The 26,322-nt window shown below is 35.7% G+C and overlaps 1 protein-coding gene and 1 pseudogene across 9 annotated transcripts in view; both read left to right on the top strand.

The window, feature by feature from the left end:
- The window catches only part of LOC112642495 (BEN domain-containing protein 5), a 1,368,880-nt gene that overhangs the window by 307,254 nt on the left and 1,035,304 nt on the right, over positions 1-26,322 (top strand). The window lies entirely within an intron of this gene.
- LOC112642500 (V-type proton ATPase subunit e 1-like) lies at positions 14,771-15,196 on the top strand (annotated as a pseudogene).

Consider the following 26,322-nt stretch of genomic DNA (forward strand, 5'->3'; position numbering starts at 1 on the left):
TACAGACCAATATCCCTGATGAACATGGATGCAAAAATTCTCAACAAGATACTAGCCAATAGGATCCAAGAGTATATCAAGAAAATTATTCACCATGACCAAGTAGGATTTATCCCCGGGACACAAGACTGGTTCAACACTCGTAAAACACTCAATGTGATTCATCATATCAGCAAGAGAAAAACCAAGAACCATATGATCCTCTCATTAGATGCAGAGAAAGCATTTGACAAAATACAGCATCCATTCCTGATCAAAACTCTTCAGAGTGTAGGGATAGAGGGAACATTCCTCGACATCTTAAAAGCCATCTATGAAAAGCCCACAGCAAATATCATTCTCAATGGGGAAGCACTGGGAGCCTTTCCCCTAAGATCAGGAACAAGACAGGGATGTCCACTCTCACCACTGCTATTCAACATAGTACTGGAAGTCCTAGCCTCAGCAGTCAGGCAACAGAAAGACATTAAAGGCATTCAAATTGGCAAAGAAGAAGTAAAACTCTCCCTCTTCGCCGATGACATGATACTCTACATAGAAAACCCAAAAGCCTCCACCCCAAGATTGCTAGAACTCGTACAGCAATTTGGCAGCGTGGCAGGATACAAAATCAATGCCCAGAAATCAATGGCATTTCTATATACTAACAATGAGACTGAAGAAAGAGAAATTAAGGAGTCAATCCCATTTACAGTTGCACCCAAAAGCATAAGATACCTAGGAATAAACCTCACCAAAGAGGTAAAGTATCTATACCCTCAAAACTATAGAACACTTCTGAAAGAAATTGAGGAAGACACAAAGAGATGGAAAAATATTCCATGCTCATGGATTGGCAGAATTAATATTGTGAAAATGTCAATGTTACCCAGGGAAATTTACACGTTTAATGCAATCCCTATCAAAATACCATGGACTTTCTTCAGAGAGTTAGAACAAATTATTTTAAGATTTGTGTGGAATCAGAAAAAAACCCGAATAGCCAGGGGAATTTTAAAAAAGAAAACCATATCTGGGGGCATCACAATGCCAGATTTCAGGTTGTACTACAAAGCTGTGGTCATCAAGACACTGTGGTACTGGCACAAAAACAGACACATAGATCAATGGAACAGAATAGAGAACCCAGAAGTGGACCCTGAACTTTATGGTCAACTAATATTTGATAAAGGAGGAAAGACTATCCATTGGAAGAAAGACAGTCTCTTCAATAAATGGTGCTGGGAAAATTGGACATCCACATGCACAAGAATGAAACTAGACCACTCTCTTTCACCATACACAGAGATAAACTCAAAATGGATGAAAGATCTAAATGTGAGACAAGATTCCATCGAAATCCTAGAGGAGAACACAGGCAACACCCTTTTTGAACTCAGCCACAGTAACTTCTTGCAAGATACATCCACGAAGGCAAAAGAAACAAAAGCAAAAATGAACTATTGGGACTTCATCAAGATAAGAAGCTTTTGCACAGCAAAGGATACAGTCAACAAAACTAAAAGACAACCTACAGAATGGGAGAAGATATTTGCAAATGACATATCAGATAAAGAGCTAGTTTCCAAGATCTATAAAGAACTTCTTAAACTCAACACCAAAGAAACAAACAACCCAATCATGAAATGGGCAAAAGACATGAAGAGAAATCTCACAGAGGAAGACATAGATATGGTCAACACACACATGAGAAAATGCTCTGCATCACTTGCCATCAGGGAAATACAAATCAGAACCACAATGAGATACCACCTCACACCAGTGAGAATGGGGAAAATTAACAAGGCAGGAAACAACAAATGTTGGAGAGGATGCGGAGAAAAGGGAACCCTCTTATACTGTTGGTGGGAATGTGAACTGGTGCAGCCACTCTGGAAAACTGTGTGGAGGTTCCTCAAAGAGTTAAAAATAGACCTGTCCTACGACCCAGCAATTGCACTGTTGGGGATTTACCCCAAAGATTCAGATGCAATGAAACGCCGGGACACCTGCACCCCGATGTTTATAGCAGCAATGTCCACAATAGCCAAACTGTGGAAGGAGCCTCGGTGTCCATCGAAAGATGAATGGATAAAGAAGATGTGGTTTATGTATACAATGGAATATTACTCAGCCATTAGAAATGACAAATACCCACCATTTGCTTCAACATGGATGGAACTGGAGGGTATTATGATGAGTGAAGTAAGTCAATCGGAGAAGGACAAACAATGTATGTTCTCATTCATTTGGGGAATATAAATAATAGTGAAAGGGAATATAAGGGAAGGGAAAAGAAATGTGTGGGAAATATCAGAAAGGGAGACAGAACATAAAGACTCCTAACTCTGGGAAACAAACTAGGGGTGGTGGAAGGGGAGGAGGGCGGGGGGTGGAGGTGAATGTGTGACGGGCACTGAGGGGGGCAGTTGATGGGATGAGCCCTGGGTGTTATTCTGTATGTTGGTAAATTGAACACCAATAAAAAATTAATTTATTAAAAAAATTATAAGTGGTCTGAGTATGCTAATGAAAAGCTAGAAATTGATAGTGCTAAAAAAACTGGACTGTTTACAAAATTGTATACTGTCACTTCTAATATAATAGTATAGTTTGGTGGAAAACAATGGAAATACATACGATGAAAACACCAATCTGACGAAACCAGGAATGGATATTACTAATATCAAAGAGAATAGACTTGAGAGCAAAAAAAAAAATTATCTAAGAGGGACTTTACATAATGACAGAAATATTATTTAACCATGAAGACAATAAATTTGTATGCATGAAACAACAGAGCTGCAGATAGTATGAAGCAAAAACTGATGGAACGAAAAAAAGAAATGCAACTTACCATACAACATAGATAAATTTGTTAGATGCAGTTTTATCAGTGCTGAGAGGAAAATTTATAGTACTAAAATGCTTATGTTAGAAGAAAAAGTCTAAAATCAATAATATAAACTGCTACCTTGAAGAATTCTAAAGAAGAGTGAAATGAACCTAAGGCAAGCAAAAGGCAGAAAGTTCTAATAGATCAAAGCAATATTAGGTGAAAAGAGAATACCAGTAAAGAAAATCAATATAACAAAAGCTGGTTCTTTGGAAGGGAGAAAAGAAAGGATAAAAAAAAAAACCCTTTATCTTGTAAGAGTGAGAAAGAAATAGATAGGAGACACAAATTATTAACATCAAGAATAAAATACAGGATATCCCCATAGACCCTGAAGACAACAAGACGATGATAAAGCAGTAAACAGAACTCTACACACATATATTTTGCAAGTTAGATGAAATGGAGCAATTCCTTGAAATCTACAAACCTCTATACTTGGTAAATATTAAATCTATAATTTGAATAGTTTTATAACTATTCCAAAAATTTAATTTGTAATTGGAAAAAAAAAAAAACGTAAAAAGAAATCTACAGGCCCAAAAGATTTCACTGAAGAGTTCTACCAAATGTTTAAAGAATTACAATTCTACACTGTCACTTCCAGAAAATATAGGAGGTAGATACACTTTTCAACTAAGTTTATAAAGTCAGTGTTACTCTGATATTAAATATGAGTAAAAGAGTAAAAACAATACAAAGCAAAACTGTAGACTCATGTCCATCTAGAATGTTGATGCAAAAATTATATATTGGCAAAGATAATTCAGTAATATGGGAAAAGAATTACACATTTTGACCAAATGGTTTACTTCACTGATGAAAGACTAGTTCACTATTCAAAAATTAAGGATTGAGGAGACTTTGGAAAAAGGCTGCCCAAGTTACAGGATTTTGGCAAAAGTCACAAGACGTGAGGACTTCTACAAGGTGGCAGTGTAGGATGATCCTGAACTCCCCTACTCCCATGGACACATCAAACCTACAGCTATTTATGGATCATTACTTTCTGAAAAAGATCTGAAAATTAGATGAACTACTTCTCCACAAGAAAGGATACAAAAACTACTTCAAGATGGGTAGATGAGGCAGAGATATGTTCTTTCCAAAAGCCCCATCCCCAGCATGGACCACATAATAGAAATGGAATCTCAAGAGTTTGGGACTTATCCTGGAGGAGCAAGGGGTAGATGCCCCACATCAAGTATCCAGTCTCCTGGAATGTGCACCAGAAGGACAAGCCTCCAGAACCTCTGGCTTAGAAAACCAACAAAGCTGATATCTAAGACATCAAAGTGCTATAAAAAACTGAGATTTCCAGGGGACCCTGGGTGGCTCAGTCAGTTGAGTGTGTCTGACTGTTGGTTTCAGCTTGGATCATGATCTCAGGGTCATGAGATCAAGCCCCACTTTGGGGCTCTGTGCTCAGCATAGAGACTGTTTGAGATTCCCTCCATCATCCTCTCCCTCCCACTCTGCCCTTTCCTGCTCATAATCTTTCTCTCTCAAACAAAACAAAACAAAACAAAACAAAAAAAACAAAAACTCCCTGAGATTTCCCCTTTTAATGGGTTCATATGTGATCTCACTTGTCTAGAGACCCAGTGCAGAAACAGCAGTTTGAAAAGTATTTAGATTACTTGTCATTGAGGGAGATTCATTTGCTAATCTAAAAGCATAATAGTGGAGGGGCAGGGGACAGTTGAAACTCTCCTCAGAGATGAAAGCTCTGGCAGAAACCATTTTTGCACCTTCTGTGTACCTTGTTATCCATCCTTGGGTGAGGACGGTTGTGGAATCCTACCAATGTGCTAAGACAAGCAGGGGCAAGTGGTCTGTGGCACTATCCCATTGACTTGCTGAAGCCAGATAGCACAAGTGCGTGTCTCCTCCCTTGCAACCTGGCTGTGGCACATGAGCACAGATGGATAGGGCATTCTCATCTCTAGCTATGGTTGATGAGTGCAGGCAGTTGTAATTCTTTCCCCCTCCTTTACTGGGGCTGGTGAGTGTGAATGGTTGTCATTTTCTAGCTCTCAACCTAAAACTGGCGTGAGTGCACAGACAAGGCACTCCTGCTTCATTCCTGAAGCCTGCAGTTGCACATAATTAAGACATTATCCTACTGCCTTTGAGCATGCTTGCTCCTCTGCACTGTCACTCTTTTAGCTGCCTAGCTAACATGAGTGGGCATGCAAAATCCACAAAGGGAATGCCTTTTGATCTCCTGAGCTTGCTGGCCAAGGGAGCTGGCTTTCCTGAGCTCCATCGGAATGTAGCAATTGGAAAAACAGTTCTTGGCCACATACCATCCCCAGGGAATTCACAGACAGCAGTGTAAACACCAATCTTCCTGTGAAAAAGACCTATTTACTTAGCTTGGGGGTTCAAGAGGAGGGACAAGCTTCAGATATCCCACAAATTTAGAGGCTAAGGAGGTGCTCCCAGACAATGTAAACAGGGAGACACCGTCCTTGCTCACCAACTTGGCCTTGTTACAGCTTGAAAAGACTTGTGTACTTACCTGGAGCCCTAATTTTTGCAACTGTTACCCAAGGGATACTTCCAGATCTCTTTTCTGGATGCCAAGATGATTTATGATTGCAGTTGCAAGGCACTATATGTTTCATACTTTAATAGATATTGCCTAGGTTCTGGGTTCCAGTCTGCAACTGGGTGCTTAATAAGATTCCTCCCCCTTGAACACTGACAGGTACACCCTCAACAATGGGGGCATATCAGAATAAATCAGATTGTTTAGATAATCACAGAGGCTTGAGAGATACCAAGAACTAGGGTAGGGGAAAATTAGACGTTTCACCATCTATGCAAGTTCCACTCCTTCAAAGATGAAAAAGGTAACAGTTTTTGTACATAAAAATGAAAACAAGGAGTCAAGCAAATTGACGGAACAGAGAAATATGTTAAAATGAGAGAACAAGAAAAAAAAAACTCAGAAAAAGATTTTAATAATATGGAGATAACTAATCTACCTGAAATTGAAATCAAAATTATGGTCATAAAGTTGCTTACTGAACTTGGGATTACTGTTGGAAGAACACAGAATTTTAACAAGGAGATAGAAAATATAAGAAAGTACTAAACCGAAGTCACAGACCTGAAGTATACAATAACTGAACTGAAAACCACACTAGAGGGGTTCAATAGCAGACAAAAGAGTTTGCCAATGAGCTGGAAGACAAAGCATCACAACACACCCAGTTAGCACAGCACAAAGAGAAAAATAATTTTTTTTTCTTTTTTTTTTTTGAGAAAAATAATTTTTTAAAAAATGAAGAAAAGAGACATTTGGGACAATATCAGGTGGAATCACATTCACATTATAGGGGTCCCAGAAGGAGAAGAGGAAGATAAAAGGTCCAAGATTTACTTGAAGAAATAGTGGTTGAAACTTTCCTTTTCTGGGGAAAGAACTAGATACCCAGGTTCAGAAAAGTCCAGGGAGTTCAAAATAAAATGAACCCCAAGAGATCGACATCAAGACACATTATCATTAAAGTGTTAAAAGTTAAAGAATCTTAAAAGCAACAAGAGAAAAGCAAATTGTTATGTGCAAGGGAAACTCCATAAAGGTTATTGGATTTTTTAAGCAGAGACTTTGCTAAGGGTCCCCAGACTGCATTTGAATTCAAGACTACAATATTAACTCTTGACAAAATTGCTAGCCTATCAGCCTACCCTGCAGATTTCAGAATTGCCAGTCTGCTAATAATCATGTGAGCCAATTTCTTAAAAATTTGTCTCTCTGTATTTCTTTATTTCTCTCTATAAAAATACAAATACCTTGAAATATATATCGAAATTCTACCTGTTGTATATTGAATATATAAATCTTCATGTATCCTATTGGTTCTTATTATCTGGAGAACCCTGACTAATATATACTTTGATATTAAGCCTTTTCAACAGATAGCACTAGAACGTTTGGATATTTATAGACAAAAAAGAACCTTGACAAAATCATTATATCTTATACAAAATTATGGATCATAGATTTAAATGTAAGATGTAAATGTAAAAATTCAGAAAACATCATTGGGGCTTGATGAAGAGTTACAAGATAATGACATCAAAAGAACAACCTATAAAAGAAAATAAAGCTGGACTTTGTGAAAATTAGTAACTTTTACTATGCCAGTGATCTTATTAAGATGATGGAAGAAAAATTTCCAGATTGGGAAAAAATATTTGCAAAATACATATCTGACAGAAGGGCCCTGTTTTAGTCTGGGTTTCCACAGTAACAGAATGAATAGAGTCTGTGTCTGTGATATATAACAAGAGAGAGAAAGAGATTAGTATATATGTGTATATATAATAAAGTGTATATTGTGCATATGTGGATATATATGTGTGTGTATGTATTTTAGAGAATTGGCTCACATGATTTTAGAAGCTTGCTGCAGAATGGGCCATCAGATTGGAGGCCCAGGGATGAGCTACTGTTTAAGTCCAAAAGCAGTCAGTTGACAGAGTTTTTTGTTTCTCAGGTGAGGCCATTCTTTGTTTCATTAAGGCCTTTAACTGACTGGCTGTGGCTCCCCACTTTATGGAGGCTGATTTACTTTACTCAGAGTTCACCCATTCGAATGTTAATCTGATCCAAAAAACACTTCCAGGGAAATATCTGGAATAATTTTGACTAAATATTTGGCTGCCATGACCGATCCAAGTTGATGCTTCAAGTTAAGTACAATAGGTTATATCTAGAGTGTTTAAATAACTCTTAATATTGAATAGTAAAAACAAACAAAAAGGAGGCAAAAAACCTGAAGAGACATTTCACTAAAGAGTATACACATATGAAAATAACACTATCATTAGGGAAATGCAGATTAAGACCGCAATGAATTATCACTAAATATCTACTAGAACAGCTAGAGTAAAACATAGTAGGATATAGAAAAACTAGATAGCCATTCTGGAAAACTGCTTGGCAGTTTCTTAAGAAATTAAACATGCAACTATCATATGACCCAGCAGTTGCTTTCCTGAAATTTCTGTCAGCAAGTGAAAACTTTATGTTCACTCAAAAATAACTACATGAATGTTTCTAGCACTGTTATTTTTAAAGTAGTGCTTTAAAAATATAATGGTGCTATAAAAATTATAATATTTGTTTATAATAGCTGCAAACTGGAAAAAAATGAAAAATCTCTTAATAGGTTAATGGGAAAATGAACTGTTACATCTATATTATAGAATAATATTTGGCATGAAAAAGGAATAAATATTACTGATATATGCCACAACTTGGATGGACCTCAAGGGCATTGTAGAACATGGAAAAATGTCCCCCAATATCAAAAATTTATGTCCTGAATGATGCCACTTACATTTTTGAATGACAAAGCTATTGATAGAGAAAACAGATTAGTGATTGCCAGAGGTTACGGTAGTATGAAAGAGAACCTGTGGGTGATAGAGTAGTTCTGTATCTTGATTGCAATGGTGGTTACATTAATATATGTATGTGACAAAAGGGCATAGGACCTTACACACTGTATCAATGTCAATTTTGTGGTTTTGATATTATTATAATTATGTAAGGTATAGCTGTTGGGGGAAGGTGAGTGAAGAGTTTATGGACTTCTCTGTACTATCATTGCAACTTTCTGAGAACCTATAATTATTTCAAAATAAGAAATAAAACAAAAACCAAATAATCCAGAGATTGCAGTATGCTTCAACATTTATGGATATATCAGTAGGTGTCATTTCAACTCAAGCTTTAATTTTACCTTTTACTTGGCCCCAGCCTCTTTACCAAAGGAGATTATAGAACATTTGTTTTAAGAAGATTCATTCTTTACCCTAAATAAACTCAGTTTCTTCAGTGAACTAATAAATTCAATCCTACAATTGATAGGATGCTTGTAGTCTTTAGTGATTGATGCAGCATTCCTCATCAACGAGGAGAGAATTTGAAAGGAGTACATGTTCTGTGTCATCTTAAGCTTAAGAAGTCAATGGTGCTTTTTAAATATTACCCAGAACAAATAATGGAAACAGGAATACAAGAAAGCTCAGGGTGTGAAGTGGACTGGGAACTAAAAGTCAGATACTAAGTTCTAGCCCCTGTTCAATCACTAGCTAACTTTGGATCTTGGACTAGTCATTTTGCTTCATTGGGATATACTAATGTGAAAGAACTATATAATAATACCTCTAAATTTACTTAAAGTTCTAAAACTCTAGTAGTCAATTTGTTTATTAGCAAAGTTAGGACATGTTAAAATGTATGAACTACAAACCTGAATCTCAGTGCCAACCACAAAAATATTTTAAAATAGATTCTTCTGTGAATCTACTGCCTTCTTCCCAGGTCCTCCTCAGAGTATCCCTATCCCTTATCTTATCCCTAAGATAAGTCATTTTACCTTTCTGGATCTTTGCTTACTCATCTATTAAATACAAATAATAATCCTTAGTATGCTTTTCACTCAGGATTATTATGTACATCAAATGAGATAACAAACAGAAATGCTTTGTAAACCAGCCAATGCTACAGCTGTGTAGAGTTTATTATTAGTGGTAATACTCACAGCTAACTTGCAGTTACGAAACTTTGGTCCCTAGCTAGATCTGCCACTAATATGAGGTAGGACTTTGTGTATATTTCAGTTTCTTAATCTGTGAAATTAAGTGGTTCATTGAAATGAGTGATTCTGAACTGGAAGGTATATGCACCCTGGAGGATGCTTTTCAAATCTTATTTCTTTCACGAGTGTTTGCTATATACTGTCTTCCCTCAGGAGATACAATTGTAATGTTAAGAATCATTGCTACAGTAATCTATAGACTGGCCCATTTCTTGGATAGGGCAACTGCGATGCCCTCTCCAGGCCTTTTGTTTGAGGTAAGATGTGAACTCCATGGGGATAGGCTTACTACTATTTCCTGATATTTAAATTTAAAATTGCCTTTTTAAATGATTCTTCCAAGTTGATCATGAAACATACCAACAACGCAGCCTCCTTTCATGAACAGTGTTCTCAGCTGGCCGTCTTGAAATGGCCTGCCTGAGAATGTCCTCTCTCTTTGGTGGAAAACAGAATGAAAATCAATGTAATAGATGATCCATAGGGACTTCAATTTGCACACTTCAGACATGAAACTTAAAATCTCTGAGACATTTAAAAGCATTTTAGTTGTCAATAATTTTTAATTCTAGTTTCAGCAATGCCTATTGCTTAAGGAAAGCTAATATCCAGGTGTTCTAATTTCTTATCTTGGTGTAGCTATCACTCAAATGTCAAAAGCTCATTATAAATGTCAAACAAAATCAGTATGGAGTAAGGAAGATCATGATATTAACTGCATGTGCTGTACTTTTGTTGTGACTTGACATCTTGTTTTCTTACTGCTTGACATATTTTCATTGTATCAAGTTGTGATTAAGCAAATCTCACAGTGACACCTCACTATCTTTCAAAGACTGTAATTGTATCATTTAATGGTGATTTAGTTCTTTTTTTTTGGAAAATAGTAGTTTGCAGATGTAGATAGGTAGGCTGTTACCAGGTAATGATTTTTTTTTCTGTCTCATCAGCCTGAAGAAATGCTAAACTAAGGATTGTTGAAAATTTATATATATATATATACACACACACACACACATATATATATGTGTGTGTGTGTGTGTGTATGTATATATGTGTATATATGTATATATATGTCTTTTTCTCCACAGGGCCCACCTTTATTAAGAGGAGATATGGCAAGCATGGGCTGGGGAGTTGGGAAGGTTGAACTGAAGCTCTGATTTTGTTTTTGATCCATCCTGGGAGAGAAGAGAGAATAGATTTTTTTTAATTATTATTTTTCAAGTTTTTATTTAAATTAGATAATATACAGTGTAATCAGTTTCAGACGTAGAATTTAATGATTCATCACTTATACACAACACCAGGTGTTCTTCACAAGTGTCCTCTTTAATACATATCACCTGTTTAACCAATCCCCCTGCCCTCCTCCCCTCCAGTAACCATCAATTTTTTCTCTATAAAGAGTCTGTTTTCTGATTTGCTTCCCTTTTATCCCTCTCTATGTTCATTTGTTTTGTTTCTTAAATTCCACATACTCATATGTGAAATACCATATGATCTAGAGGAGAACACAGGCAGCAACCATATGAAATCATATGGTATTTGTCTTTCTCTACTTATTTCACTTAGCGTAGCTTCTAGCTCCATTCACATCATTGCAAATGGCAAGATTTCATTCTTTTTATGGCTGAGTAATATTCCATTGTATATATATACTATATCGTTTTTATCCATTCATCAGTCAATGGACATTTGGGCTCTTTCCATAATTTGGTTATTGTTGTTAATGCAGCAGCATTATAAACCTAATAATAATAAATAAATCAGTATTTTTGTGTCATTGGGTAAATACATAGTAGTGCAAGAGATGGATCCTAGTAACCTCCTGAGGAACCTCCATACTGTTTTCCAGAGTGGCTGCACAGTTTGCATTCCCACCAACAATGTAAGAAGTTTCTCCTTTCTCTGCATCCTCACCAATACCTGTTGTTTACATGTTGTTAATTTTAAACATTCTGATTGGTGTGAGGTGGTATCTCATTGTAGTTTTGATTTGTATTTCCTGGATGATTAATGATGTTGATTATCTTTTCATGCATCCATTAGCCATCTGTATGTTTTCTTTGGAAAAAGTTCTATAGAGTCTTCTGCCCATTTATTACCTTGACTATTTGTTTTGAAGAATTGAGTTTTACAAATTCCTTATAGATTTTGGATACTAACCCTTTAAGAGACATGTTATTTACACATATCTTCTCCCATTTCTGTAGGTTGCCCTTTAGTTTTGTTTCCTTCACTGCAGAAGCTTTTTATCTTGATGAAACCCCAGTAGTTTATTTTTGCTTTTGTTTCCCCTGCCTCAGGAGCCATATCTAGTAAGAAGTTGCTATGTCAAAGAGGTTGCTGCCTGTGTTCTCTAGATTTTGATGGTTTCCTTTTTCACACTTCCATCTTCCATCCATTTTGAATTAATTTTTATGTACGGTATAAGAAGGTGGTCTAGTTTCATTCTTTTGCATGTTGCTGTTCATTTTTCCCAGCACCATTTGTTGAAGAGACTGTCTTTTTTTCCATTGGATATCTTTTCCATTGGATGTTCTTTCCCAGATTGATTTGACCATCTAGTTGTGAGTTCATTTCTGGATTTTCTAATCTGTTTCATTGATCTATTTGTCTGTTTTTGTTCTAGTTCCATACTGTCTTGATCCTACAGTTTGTAATGTAACTTAAAGTCCAGAATTGTGATGTCTCCTGCTTTGCTTTTCTTTTTAAAATTTGTTTTGGCTATTCAGGGTCTTTTGTGGTTCCATTCAAATTTTAGAATTGTTTCTCCAGCTTTTTGAAAACTGCTGGTTTTATTTTGACAGAGATTGCATTGAATGTGTAGATTGCTTTGGGTAGCATAGATACTTTAATAACATTTGTTCTTCTAATCTCATGAGTATGAAATGTTTTTCCATCTCTTTGTGTCATCTTTAATTTCTTTCATCAGTATTTCAGAGTACAGATCTTTTACCTTTGGTTAGCTTTATTTCTAGGTTTCTTATGGTTTTTGGTGCAGGTGTAAATGGAATCCATTTCTCGTTTTTGTTTTTTTTTTTCCTTTCGACTGCTTCATTATTAGTGTATAGAAATGCAACAGATTTCTGTACATAGATTTTGTATCCTCCAACTTTGCTGAATTTTGCTGTATCAGTTCTAATAGTATTTTTATGGAGTCTTTTGGGTTTTCTATATAAAGAATCATGTACTCTGCAAATAGTAGATGTTTCATTTCTTCCTTGCCTATTTGGATGCCCTTTATTTCTTTGTGTAGTCTGAATCCTGAGGATAGGATTTGCAGTACTTTGTTAAATAACAGTGGTGAGAGTGGACATCCCTGTCTTGTTCTGACCATAGATGAAAAGTTCTTATTCCCCGCCTCCCCTTGAGGATGATATTAGCTATAGGTTTATCATATAAATCCTTTTTGATATTGAGATATGTTCCTTCTATCTCTACATTGTTAATGGTTTTTTATCATAAATGGATATTGCAATTTGTCAAATGCTTTGTTTGGATCTGTTGGAGAAGATCATATGGTTCTTATCCTTTCTTTTATTAAGTGGGTATCATGTTAATTGATTTGTGAATATTGAACCATCCCTGCAGCCCAGGAATAAGTCTAACCTGATTGTGGTGAATGGTTCTGTTAATGTACTGTTAGATTCGATCTGCTAGTATCTTGTTGAGAATTTTTGCATCTATGTTCATCAAGAATATTGGCCTGTAGTTCTTTTTTTTTTTTGGCTGAGTGTTTGGTTTTAGAATCAGGTTAATGCTAGCCTCAGTGAATGAGTTTGAAAAGTTTGCCTTCCATTTCTTTATTTTTGGATAGTTTAAGAAGAATAGTTATTAATTCTTCTTTGAATGTTTCGTAGAGTTCCCCTGGGAAGCCATCTCATCCTGAACTTTTGTTTGTTGGGAATTTTTTTTTGAAGATTTTATTTTATTTATTCATGAGAGATACACACACACACACAGAGGCAGAGACACAGGCAGAGGGAGAAGCAGGCCCCATGCAGGGAACCCGACATGGTATTCAATCCCGGGTTTCCAGGATCAGGCTCTGGGCTGAAAGCAGCACTAAACCTCTGAGCCACCCGGACTGCCCCTGTTGGGAAGTTTTTGATTACTGATTTGATTTCTTTTGTTATCAGTCTGTTCAAGTTTTCTGTTTTTTTTATGTTTCTACTTTTGGTAGTTTATATGTTTTTAGAAATTTGACCATTTCTTCCAGATTTTCTAATTTGATGGCATATAATTTTTCATAATAGTGTCCTATAATCTTTTGTATTTCTGTTCTATTGGTTGTGATCTTTCCATCCTAAATTGTCATTTTGTTTATTTGTTTCTTTCTCTCTTCTTTTATAAAGTCTGGCTGGGGGTTTATCAATTTTATTACTTATTTTCAAAGAACCAGTTACTGGTTTCATTTATCTGTTCGGCTGCTTTTTTAGTTTCTATGCCATTTGTTTCAGCTTTACTATTTATTATTTCCCTTCTTCTAACATCCTGTGTCTTTGATTGGAGCATTTAGTCCATTTACATTCAGAGTAATTATTGATAGATATGTATTTACTGCCATTTTATTGCTTTTTTCTGGTCATTGTTTCTGGACATATTCTCTGTTGCTTTCTAGTCTTTGTCACTTTTGGTCTTTTCTTCCCCCTCAAAGAGTCTCTTTTAATATTTCTTGCAGGGTTGGCTTACTAGTCATGAACTCCTTTAGTTTTTGGGAAACTCTTTATCTCTCCCTTTTTTCTTTAAAGATTTTATTTATTTTTTTGAGAGAGGGAGAGAGAGGGAGAGAGAGAGAGAGAGCGAGCACACAAGTCCCACCAAGTAGGGAGCCTGATGTGAAACTCTATCCCAGGATTCTGGTATTATGACCTGAGCTGAAGGCAAATGCTTGACTGACTGAGCCACTCAGGTGCTCTTTATCTCTCATCATATTCTGAGTGATAGCCTTGCTGGATAGAGTACTCTTTGCTGCAGATTTTTCCCATTCACCACATTGAATATATCATGCCACTCTCTCCTGGGTTGCCAAATTTCTGTGGAGAGATCTACTGCTAACCTGTGTCTTCCCTTGTAACTTAGGGATTTTTTCTGTCTTGCTGCTTCTAGGATCTTTTTTCTTAATCACTATATTTTGCAAAATAACTACAATAAGTCTTAGTTTTTGCCTACTTTTATTGATTTTAATAAGAATTTTCTGTGCCAACACTTCCGGGTGGGACCGAAGAGAGGCTGCTGGGCATGGGTTCGCAGCTCCGTGGCAACCATGGCCTGTAACGGCCTCACCGTGCCTCTCATCATGATGAGCACGTTCTGGGGCTTCGTCGGCTTCTGCGTGCCCTGGTTCATACCTAAGGGTCCCAACCGGGGAGTTACCATCACCATGTTCACTTTGCTACTATCTCTTTTGGCTGATTGCAATTCTGGCCCAACTCAACCCTCTCTTTGGACCACAGTTGAAAAATGAAACCATCTGGTACCTCAAGTATCATTGGCCTTGAGGAGGAAGACCTGCTCTCCAGCGCTCATTGAGGTCATGAAGAGAATTCCTCTAGATGCAAAATCAACTCCAAACCCAGAACGCCTTCTTTGACTTGCCTATTTTGGCCATCAGCTGCCTTAAACATTCACACCATATTTGAATATCTTCTACAATGCAGTATTTTTTCTTGTTGCCTATTTTTTACATTTTGATGAATTATGTGCCCACTTAACCTAAACTGTGCTGACTCCGTAAAATGTTTATGCACTCTGCTGAGATAGAGGGTGCTATTCTTCTGAGAAATACATTGCTCTCTCCTTGGAACCTGTGAATTTGAAGATGACTCCTGCCTGGTTACAACATGGGGATCAGCAAAGTGTTTAAAAACTGTCACAAGACAAGGCAGTCAATAGGAAAGCATGTTCAGAGGGAATATCTGTCCCAACAGAATTACACTAAAGTATATTTTCAGGATGACTTTCTTATTTCTGCCATCTACTGGAATAAATTATTTTTCAGCTTTCTGTGGAAAAAAAAAAGAATTTTCTGTGCTCCTGGATGTGATTTCCTTCCTGAGATTAGGGAAGTTTCAACTATAATTTCCTCAAATAACCCTTTTCCCTCCTTTTCTCTCTCTCTTCTTCTACTGAGACTCTTGTGATATGACTAGTATTGTGTTTGATGGAATCATTAAGTTCCCTAAGTGTATGCTCGTGATACATCATTCTACCTTCTCTCCTTTGTTCAGCTTCATTATTTTCCATAATCCTGTCTTCTGTTACTTATTTGTTCCACTGTTCTTTCATCCTTGTGGTCAATACATCCAGTCCATTTCAAATCTGTTATTGCATTTTTCATTTCTCGTGATTGTTTTTGAACTGTTTTATCTCTACAGTAATGTTCTCCCTGAAGTCTTCCATGCTTTTCTTATGATTGTTGTTTTAAATTCCACATCAGGCATATGACTTATATCTGTTTCAATTAGATCTCTGGCCACGATCCTTTCTTATTCTTTCCTGTATTCCTTCATCTTGGCATTTTGTGTAGATTTCTGTCTTCTTCTGTGTGTTAGACAACCCTGTTATGTTTCCCGTTCCTGAGAGTAATTGTTTTATGAAGAACAGGTCATATAATGTCCAGAGCCTGATTCAGGTGCATGTCTCTCGTGCATGCTGTGTGCACTCCACCGTTGTGTTTTGGCTGCTTTATCCTGTAGGACAGTTGTCTGCAGAGGTTCTCCTTGCCTGCAGTGGGCAGTGTTTTGACTTTGGCCAGAGTGTGGTGAGTCTTAAGTAGGTATGTTCTGGTCTGCTGGTTTCAAGAGACCTGATGCTATTTCCACTAGAACTGAAGCTTTGCAGAACTCTATGGTCAGTAGATATGGTAGGATGGGGTTTGTGTGGTCTTCTGGGGAAGGGACCTGCTGTGCTGGTCATTAGGCACACTTCCCAGATAAAAGCAGTACCTGCAGAGCACAGTGGTGGGACTTCGTGAAAGTAGTGAGACAGCCAGTGTTGGCACTGTGCTGTTTATTGAAGCATGTTTATGCTGAGTCGTTGCATATGGTAGGAAGGGTATGGGGGGGGGGGACGGAAATGGTACCAGCCAGCTCATTTGTCCCTGGAGAGGTGTCCCTGTACTTACTATTCTCAGGCAAACACTCAGAAGAACAAATAATGTACCTGAGTGTGTCCCAGGCATTTTTCAGATCTCAATTGTCACACTGTCTCACACTGTTTGCCTGCCAGGAGCAACACTGTGCACTTTGGACTCTATCACAGCCAATCCTGCTGACTTTTAAAACACCAAAAATATTTATGGACACGTGTGTCAGGTAGCTGCGCTGATCTTCTGGGGGAGGATCTTACTGTGCTGGTAGGGATGGAGGTTTGACCAAGAAGGGCAGCAGTGGCAGAATGCTGTGACATAGGGTTTGGATCAAGTAGGCTTTATGCTAGGCCTTTTAAAGCAGATGCCTTTAATCATAGGAGATTTTCAACAAATACAGGTACTTGTTTAGCCTCAATTTCCACCTAAAAGTAAAAGAGTTAGATGAGAAGATGTCTTAGTACCCTCTAAGGCTTATGGTATTCTACGAATTTCTTTTTTTAGTTTTATTTATTTAAATTCCAGTTAGTTAATTTACAGTTCTAATATTAGTTTCAGGTGTACAATTTAGTGATTCAACACTTACATGGAATACCCAGTGCTCATCAAAATAGATGCACTCCTCAATCCCCCTGCACCTATTTAACCCATACCTCTACTCACCTTCCCTCTGGTAGCGATCAATTTGTTCACTATAGTTATGAGTATGTTTCTTGGTTTGACTCTGTATTTATTTCCCTAAGATTCCCAATAGATTTCTTGTTTTCTTTTTTTCTCAATAGATTTATAAAAATGGAAAGCTGCCTCCCATTTTATGGATCCTTATAAATCACTAATGGTTTTGCTTTATATTCCACCTATGAGAGCTTCATGACCAGTAATGGAAACAGTCTTGGGCTACACATACTTATGCTTCTGCTGCAAAGAGTTGTCCCTCCTCCTGAAATTCTTTTCTGTTCCTTCTTGTCAGGTGATCATTCTGATGATCATTGATAAGTCTCCATTCAATTGCTAGAATTGCTAGCTCAAGATACCTTTTTTTTTTTTTTTACTTCCATTCCAGAAGAATTAGGCATTTATTCTTTTCCATTGCATTTTACAAGTCTTAACACAATGGGTCATATTTATGTTTTTATACCTGTATCTCTCACTGTACTATGGGCTCTGTGTTAGAGGCAGATGCTATTTTATTCATTTTAGTGTCAACAGCAGTCAACAGAATACTTGGCTAAACTAGGTGCTCTGCAAATATCTGCTGAGTAATTTTGATGTTTATTGATTTCTGAAAAGAAATCCCTTTAAATTTGATAGGAAGATAGAAATTATAGTTAGAGTAATATTTAAGTCATGACTTACTCCAAGTCATTGGAATTATATTAAGGAAAATGATACCTCAGAAGCTAGAGGCTGTGTCATAGACTATTAAATCCTATAGAAATGAGTGTTGAAATTAACTATATGAACTGGAGTAGGTGGTGAACTTTTTGTCTTTTTTAAAGTCAGTAGCAATGTTCCAGCTTTCATTACTTATTTTAGAAATGTATATCTTTTATTTTAACTTCTTAGTTTCTAGCTGAAGCTCTGCCAACTATCTTGATCTTAAAAAGTCATCAATTTGGTTTCATCAATTCTATAGTATTTTTTCTTTTTTATTGATTTTCAGTCTGATCTTTTGTATTTTCTGTCTTCTGTTTACTTTGATTTGCTATTCTTTTCTATCTTCCTAAAGTAAATTAGATTATTGATTTTAGATTTCTTATTTTGTAATAAACGTTTTTTACAATTTTATTGAGGTATAATTGACAAAATTATAAGACATTTAAAGTGTACAACTCAGTGATTTGATGTACATATGTTGTGAAAGTCTTCCTTCCACTGGGTTAATTTATTTATTTATTTATTTATTTATTTATTTATTTTCTTTTTCACTGGGTTAATTTAAAAAGCATTTTAAGCTATAAATTTTACTTTAAGGACTGGTTTAGCTGCATTATGTATTATTTTTATTGTTTAGCCTCGATTCCTGTAAGTCATCTCTGTGTTTTCATTGCTTAGCTGTCAGCCAATGAGTTGTACATTAATTGTTCTCAAATACATCCCAGCCCTTAAGGCTTGCAACATCTTGCAAATAGTTTAGTGTAAGGGTTGGGGGTGGGGAGTCCATTCACAGTTACAGGTAGTTCTCAAGTCTGTCTTGGCTTTTATTTCTTGCTAGACTGTCTCAGGTCTCCTAATCCATACTCATAATTTATAAGGAAGCCAAAGAGGGATTTGTGGCAAGTTTATTTCAGACTTTCAATGGCTTATTCATTTCCAGGATCTCTTTAAATGTCTACTGTTCCATGATAGCCACAGTTGGAGCTGAAACCTCAAATAAGCTAGGTTTTTTCCCCCCATTTGTTTTTCACCAAGTTCACCACTTTTATCTGACAAAGCTGTAGCCTTTTAAAATTGTGTCCCAAATCATTTCTACCTCTCTGGTTGCAAAGCTGCTGGTTTTTGTTGTCATCCCACAGTGATAAAACAATTATAGTTTCATCTGTGGAACTGGGGAGTGGAATAGGAGCATTCCAAGAACAAGGCTGCCAAATTCTTACCCAAAGCTCTAAAAGTTTTTCAAGAATAAATGCTTCTCATTTTGTTGGCTGCCTTTGCCTAGCTTCCAGATACTGGAAATTATTGTTTTGGACAACTTTGTTTAGTTTTGTACTTTTTTTTTTCCATTTTAAAATAGATTTATTACTATCTTTTTGGACAAAAAATATAAATTAAAAATGACTGTTTCCTCTTGGCCATATTACATGCAATGTGGTCAAAATCTGTCTAATACTTAAAAATAAGAAAGGTCATGGAAGAGATAAAAGCAAAATTCCAAGAAGTTCAGCTCAAAAGTTAACCTCACATTGCTTAGTTTAATGCATCCATATTTATCTGTTGTAGAATTTCTTTCATTTAAATTGTGATCTTTCTCAGTCACTTTTAATGTCACTTTATAAATTGCTAAGGTTTTAAAAAATTTATATTAAATTAGCCAACTTATAGTACGTACTTATTTTAAGATGTAGTGTTCAATAATTTATCAGTTGTGTATAACACTCAAGTGCTCATCATATCATGTACCCTCCTTAATGCTCATCACCTAATTATCCCATGCCCCTCCCACCTCTCCTCCAGCAACTCTCAGTTTGTTTCCCATAATTCAGAGTCTCTCATTTTTTTTCTCCCTCTCTGATGACTTCCAATTCAGTTTTCCCTCCCTTACCCTATGGTCCTCTGCACTGTTTCTTATATTCCACATATGAGTGAAACCATGTGATAATTGTCTTTCTCTAATTGACTTATTTCTCTCAGCATAATACCCTCCAGTTCCATCTATGTTGATGTAAATGGTAAGTATTCATCCTTTCTGATGGCTGAGTAATGTTCCATTGTATATTATAAATACCACATCTTTTTTATCCATTCTTCTGTCAATGGACATCTTGACTTTTTCCACAGTTTGAGTATTGTGGACCTTGTTGCTATGAACATGGAGGTGCAGGTGCCCCTTCGGATCACTACCGGGAAATTAAAGAAGAGTTTAAAAATTTATGGAAATGAATGAAGATGAAAACATCACTGGTCAAAACCTTTGGATACAGCAAAGGTGATCCTAAGAGGGAAGTACATTAAATAGAAGCCTTTCTCGAAAAAATAGAAAAATCTTGAACATATAAGCTAACCTTACGCCTAAAGGAACTGGAGAAAGAATAGCAAATAAAGCCTAAACCAATCAGGAGAAGATAAACAGTAAAGATTAGAGCAGAAATCAATGAAAAGGAAACCAAAAGAATAGTAGAACAGATCAATGAAACTAGAAACAATTAATTAGATAGATAAACCCCTAGCCAGATGTATCAAAAAATAGAGAAAGGATCCAAATTAATAAAATCATGAATGAAAGAGGAGAGATCACAAACAACACCAAAGAAATACAAACAATTTTAAGAAATTATTATGAGCAACTGTATGCCAACTAATTAGGCAATCTGGAAGAAATGGAGGCATTCCTAGAAACTTATGAACTGCCAAAACTCAAACAGGAAGAAATGGAAAATCTGAACAGACCCATAACCAGCAAGGAAATTGAAAAAGTAATCAACAACTTTTTGAAAAATAAGAGTCCAGGGTCTGAAGACTTCCCAGGGGAATTTTACATTTAAAGAAGAACTAATACATATTCTTCTGAGGATGTTTCAAACAATAGAAATGGAAGCAAAACTTCCACACATGTTCTATGAGGCCAGCATTACCTTGATCCCAAAACCAGACAAAGACCCCATTAAAGGGAGAATTACAGGCCAATATCCCTGAAGAACACAGATGCCAAAATTTTCACCAAGATACTAGCTTAATAGGATCCTGCAGTACATTAAAAGAATTATTCACCATGACCAAGTGGGATTTATTCCTGTGCTGCATGGTTTGTTCAATGTCTGCAAATCAATTAATGAGATACATCACATTAATAAAAGAAAGGACAAGAGCTATATGGTCTTCTCAATTGATACAGAAAAAGCATTTGACAAAATACAACATCCTTTCTTGATTAAAACTCTCCACAGTGTAGGGATAGAGAGAATATACCTCATAAAGATCATAAAAGCAATCTAAGGAAAGCCCACAGCAAGTATCATTCTTAATAGGGAGAAACAGAGCCTTTCTTGTAAGGAACACAATAGGGATACCCACTCTCACTACTGTTGTTCAACATAGTCCTAGCCTCAGCAATCAGACAACAAAAAAGAAATAAAAGGCATTCATATTGGCAGAGAAGAAGCCAAACTCTCAATCTTAACTCTCTACTTTATGTGGAAAACCCAAAAAACCACACCCCCAAATTGCTAGAACTCATACAGGAATTCAGCAAAATAGCAGAATATGAAATCAATGCACAGAAAGCAGTTGCATTTCTATACACTAATAATGAGACAGAAGAAAGAGAAAGTAAGGAATCGATCCTGTTACTATTGCATCAAAAACCATAGGCTCTCTAGGAATAAATGTAACCAAAGAGGTAAAGTATCTGTACTCTAAAAACTATAGAACACTTATGAAAGAAACTGAGGAAGACACAAAGAGATGGAAAAACATTCCATGGCCATGGATTGGAAGAATAAATATTGTTAAAATGTCTGCTACCCCAAGTGATCTACACATTAAATGCAATCCATATCAAAATGCCATCACCAGTTTTCACTGAGCTGGAACAAATAATCCTAAAATTTGTACGGAACCAGAAATGACCCCTATTTGGGGACAAACTTATGTTGGAAAAGAAAACCAAACATGGTAGCATCACAGTACAAGACTTCAAGGGATATTGCAAAGCTATAATCTTCAAGACAGTATGGTACTAGCACAAAAACAGACATGTAGATCAATGGAACACAAGAACACAAGACAGACCCTCAAACTCTGTGGTCAACTAATCTTTGACAAAGCAGGAAAGAATATCCAAAGGAAAAAAGTCTCTTCAAGAAATTGCTAGGAAAATTGAACAGCCACATGTGGAAGAATCAAACTGTACCTTTTGTTACACCATATACCATGCAAGCTGGTGCAGCCACTCTGGACAAAAGTGTAGAGGTTCCTCAAGAAGCTAAAAATAGAGCTACTCTATGACTCAGATATTCCACTACTAGGTATTTACTCCAAAGATACAAACGTACTTTTTTTTTTTTTTTAGAGAGATGATTCATTTACCTCTTCATAGTGCCATATCCAGAAATCTTTCCTATAGCACTTAAATGCAAATAATTGCTATAGATAAGAGCAGCACTGGTCCCTATATATTCCTGTATTTTATAATGCTCTTAGCTTCCTTAGCTTGCAATCTTTTATCTCCCCCCTTTCCCAGGAAGATAGAGCAGTATATTGAAAAGAGAAAAAGCCTTGGAGTTTGATATATCTTAACAAAAGTTGTATATTTCTGGGCAATTTCATTCCTCTGAATTTCAGTTTATAAACTGAATTATCTGTAAATTAAATTATCCGTAAAGTGGGTATGATAAGACTTACCTCATGGAGAAGATAAAATGAAATATATTCAGAGTACTTAGTACAGTGTCTCACATGTGGTAGATAAGCAGTCAATGACTGTTTTCTCTAGTCTTTCCTCTCTTTGTCTCTTGTTGCATTTCTTGCAGCATGTAGATTCAGCAAAATGCCATTTATAATTCAGAGAACACTGTTCTCAAGAACAGTTAAATGAACAATAAAGCTGATTTCTTTCCAATGAATATTAATATAGAAATACAATACCATCCTCTGAATTTGAAGGTTTTGGGTCAATGGTCATATGGATTAACCCACACTCTAGCCTTTGAACTTTTCACCATAGGAGTTGAAAAGTTTTTTCAATGCAAATGATATCATGCCAATTACCAGCTTTAATTCAGCCCTCAGGATAAAGCCCAAGCACCTCAAATTAACATGCAGGTTCCTTCCTCCATGAGTTGGCCTCTCTGTACCTTTCTACCTTAGTTTTCCCTCCTCACACTAAGTTTTAACCATTTTGTAATACATTTATTTCTCTTACTATGCCAGGCATTTTGTCTTCCATTGCCTTTATCATATAGCTCCCTCTGTATGTATTCAGGGATTCTGTCCTCATTTGTTGATCATTTTGTATTCATCTTCCAGTTAGGTGCCCATCGTCTCAGCATACTATGTTGTAAAGATTACTGCATATTGGTCTTTCCCAGTAGATTGAGATACTTGAGAGCAGAGATAATATTTTATATAATATTTGAATCTCCATTGCCTTGATCATAAGTTTTCCAGTGCAAATGAGGAAACCTAACCTAACACCTGTGAATGAATGATGATGGATGACATATTAGTACCACCTATCCCAACATAGTCTTTACTTGTAATACAATTGTAATACAATTAAAATTTCCTGAAGCCTCAGGGCACCTAAGAAATGCTTTAATTTTATCTCTTATGAGATGATCTTAATTCACACAAAGTGTTATGTACTAAAAGGTGTCCAAACAAGTTGATTTTTATACTGGAATATTCATGTCAGAAAACAAGCAATAGAGTAAATAACTGTCGAGTCAATCTCTGGCCTGCTTGTTATGACAGAAATAAAATTGAACTCTGCTTTTGACATGTAATTCCAATACTAATAGGTTCCACATTCATTTCTCTCTAGCTGCTAGCAGGAAGCATTTTGTAATGGTATGTCTATTAGTAACTACCTTATATTTCCCTTAAACAATTGTTTCCCTTATGTTCCTAATAAGAAAGGAGGAAGGCAGAGGTGGGAGTTTTAGAGTTGAGGTGGTCTTTTTTTTTTTTTTCAAATGAAGGAAAAATGGGTTTGGGCTTTAGGAAAAAAATTTTTTTAGCACGGGGAGAGGGATAGGAAGATAATATTAAGTAGCCTCAAAAAAAAATATTAAGTAGCCTTCACATGTGGGGTTCAATCTCACAACCTGAGGTCATGACCTGAGCTGAAATCAAGAGGCAGACACTTAACTGATTATTTGTTGCTGTATCATCTAATGACATTTTATCTCAAAGAGGAGAAACATAAAACTGCCATTATATTTATTCCATTGTGGATAACCTACTGATTCCTCCTCCCCATGCTTATTTTTTTATTCCATCACTATAATTCAAATATCTTACCAGAACGTGTCTCCATGTCAGTCTCATTCCATTAATTCTATCAGAAATGCTTTGCGTAGTTGGGCTTCTTTCCTGCTCTGGAAGGTTTTTGTTTTGTTTTGTTTTGTTTTGTTTTGTTTTTTAGGTATGTATTTATTACTACTTTTACTTGAGTGGTTCTGGTCTTTGTTGCAATGATAGAATTCCTGTTCTTTCTGCACCCTCAATAACACATTCTTTTGCTTTACTTTCAAATCTTGTTTAGTTTCTTTACTCTTTCTTCTGCAATCCGGAAGATTACTTTCTTTTTAAGTCAACCAATTATTAAAAAAAAAGTCAACCAATTATAATAGTACTATTAATAATTTTAATTATTGTATATCATATTTGTGATATATATTTGAATAACATTAAACATTAGAAAGCATGTTATTTATTTAATTTTAATTATATATTAGTATATAATTTAGTTATATAAATATATTTTATATTTTATATATTAATACTTTTACATATCATTATATAACATTAATATAACATAATATAAATATACTATTATATTAGTTTCAAATGTACATAGTGATTCCACAATTATATCCATTATTAAATGCTCACCACCATCTGTCACCATAAATAATTATTGCAATATTATTGAATATATTTCCTATGCTGTAATTTTTATCCCCATGACTTATTTATAAGTGGAAGTTAATGCCTTGTAATCCTCTTTATTTATATTGCCTATCCCTCCATCACACTCTCCTCTAGCAACCACTAGTTTTTCCTCTATATTTATGTTTCTATTTTGTTTTTGTTGTTTGTTAATTTGTTCTGTTTTTTAGACTCTACATGTCCATGAAATCATGTGGTATTTGTGTTTATCCATCTGATTTATTTCACTTACCCTAATTCCCTCTAGGTCATCTCCAATTGATTGGTTATATTTAAGCAATATTACCTTTTTCTCTCCTTTTTTCTTTTTACTATTCCCAATGGATAAACCCTAATTCCCTCTAGGTCATCTCCAATTGATTAGTTATATTTAAGCAATATTTCTTTTTTCTCTTTTTTTTCTTTTTACTATTCCCAATGGATAATTCAATACCACTATTTATACTTTTTTTCTTATATTCCTTTAGCATCAAATTCTTTTTTATTTTTTCATTTATACTATTGCATTTCATTCTGTTAACATTTCTTATCAGGTTGTTCTATCCTGGTGGCTTTTGTTCTTGTTTTATAGAGGTTACATGTATTAACATGTATTAATTGAGGTACCAGTAACTGCTATTACAAGACCACTTTGTAATTTTTTAGGCTAAACAAATAGAGTTCTATTTTTCACTCACGTAATAATTCAGTGCATATCCCTGGTTGCCAAATGGATATTCTTCACATGTTGATCCAGGGACCCACGTGCTTTCACTTTTGTAGCTCTATTATTTCATTAAGGGTCTCAGTACCCTCTGCATTTAACTAGTGGAAGGGAAAATAAGTGAAGAAATTTGACTCACTTTTGAAAAGTTCTAACCTAGAAGTAACACACATCAGATCTACTTACATTCTAAATTGGCAAGAATTAGTTTCACAGCAACACTTTGATGCAAAAGGTTCTGAGAAATGTAGCCCTAGCTGAGCAGCAACAATTCTGTGCTATAAAATTTTGAAATTTTGGTGGGCAGCTAGATGTCTCTTCTCCATCATGTTCTTACAGTATATTGATTGTGCCAAACATTTTCTCATTTTTTTCTACATGCTTTAGTAAATAACTTTCAGAGTTATAATCCTCTGATGATTTTTCAGGATGATGTTCCTTTTCCTTTTTTTGCCACTTTCTTTTACAAGTTAACAGTTTTATTTTACTTGTCATATTTTACAAAACTCAATCAAGAAGTGTTATTTGTAGTATGTCTTTGATCCTGCTCATTGTTCATTTATATGTAGAAGCCTCTACACAGATTTGCAGTTGGGAAGGTGGTGTGTGTACAGTTCTTAGCTTAGTTTCCTTGTAATCTGATGAAGTTTTCTGGATAAAGGTGAGAACTTTATCTGATTGTCTCATTCTTCAA

The sequence above is a fragment of the Canis lupus genome, chromosome 15 (assembly GCF_003254725.2).
Source record: "Canis lupus dingo isolate Sandy chromosome 15, ASM325472v2, whole genome shotgun sequence".
Lineage (NCBI taxonomy): Eukaryota > Metazoa > Chordata > Mammalia > Carnivora > Canidae > Canis > Canis lupus.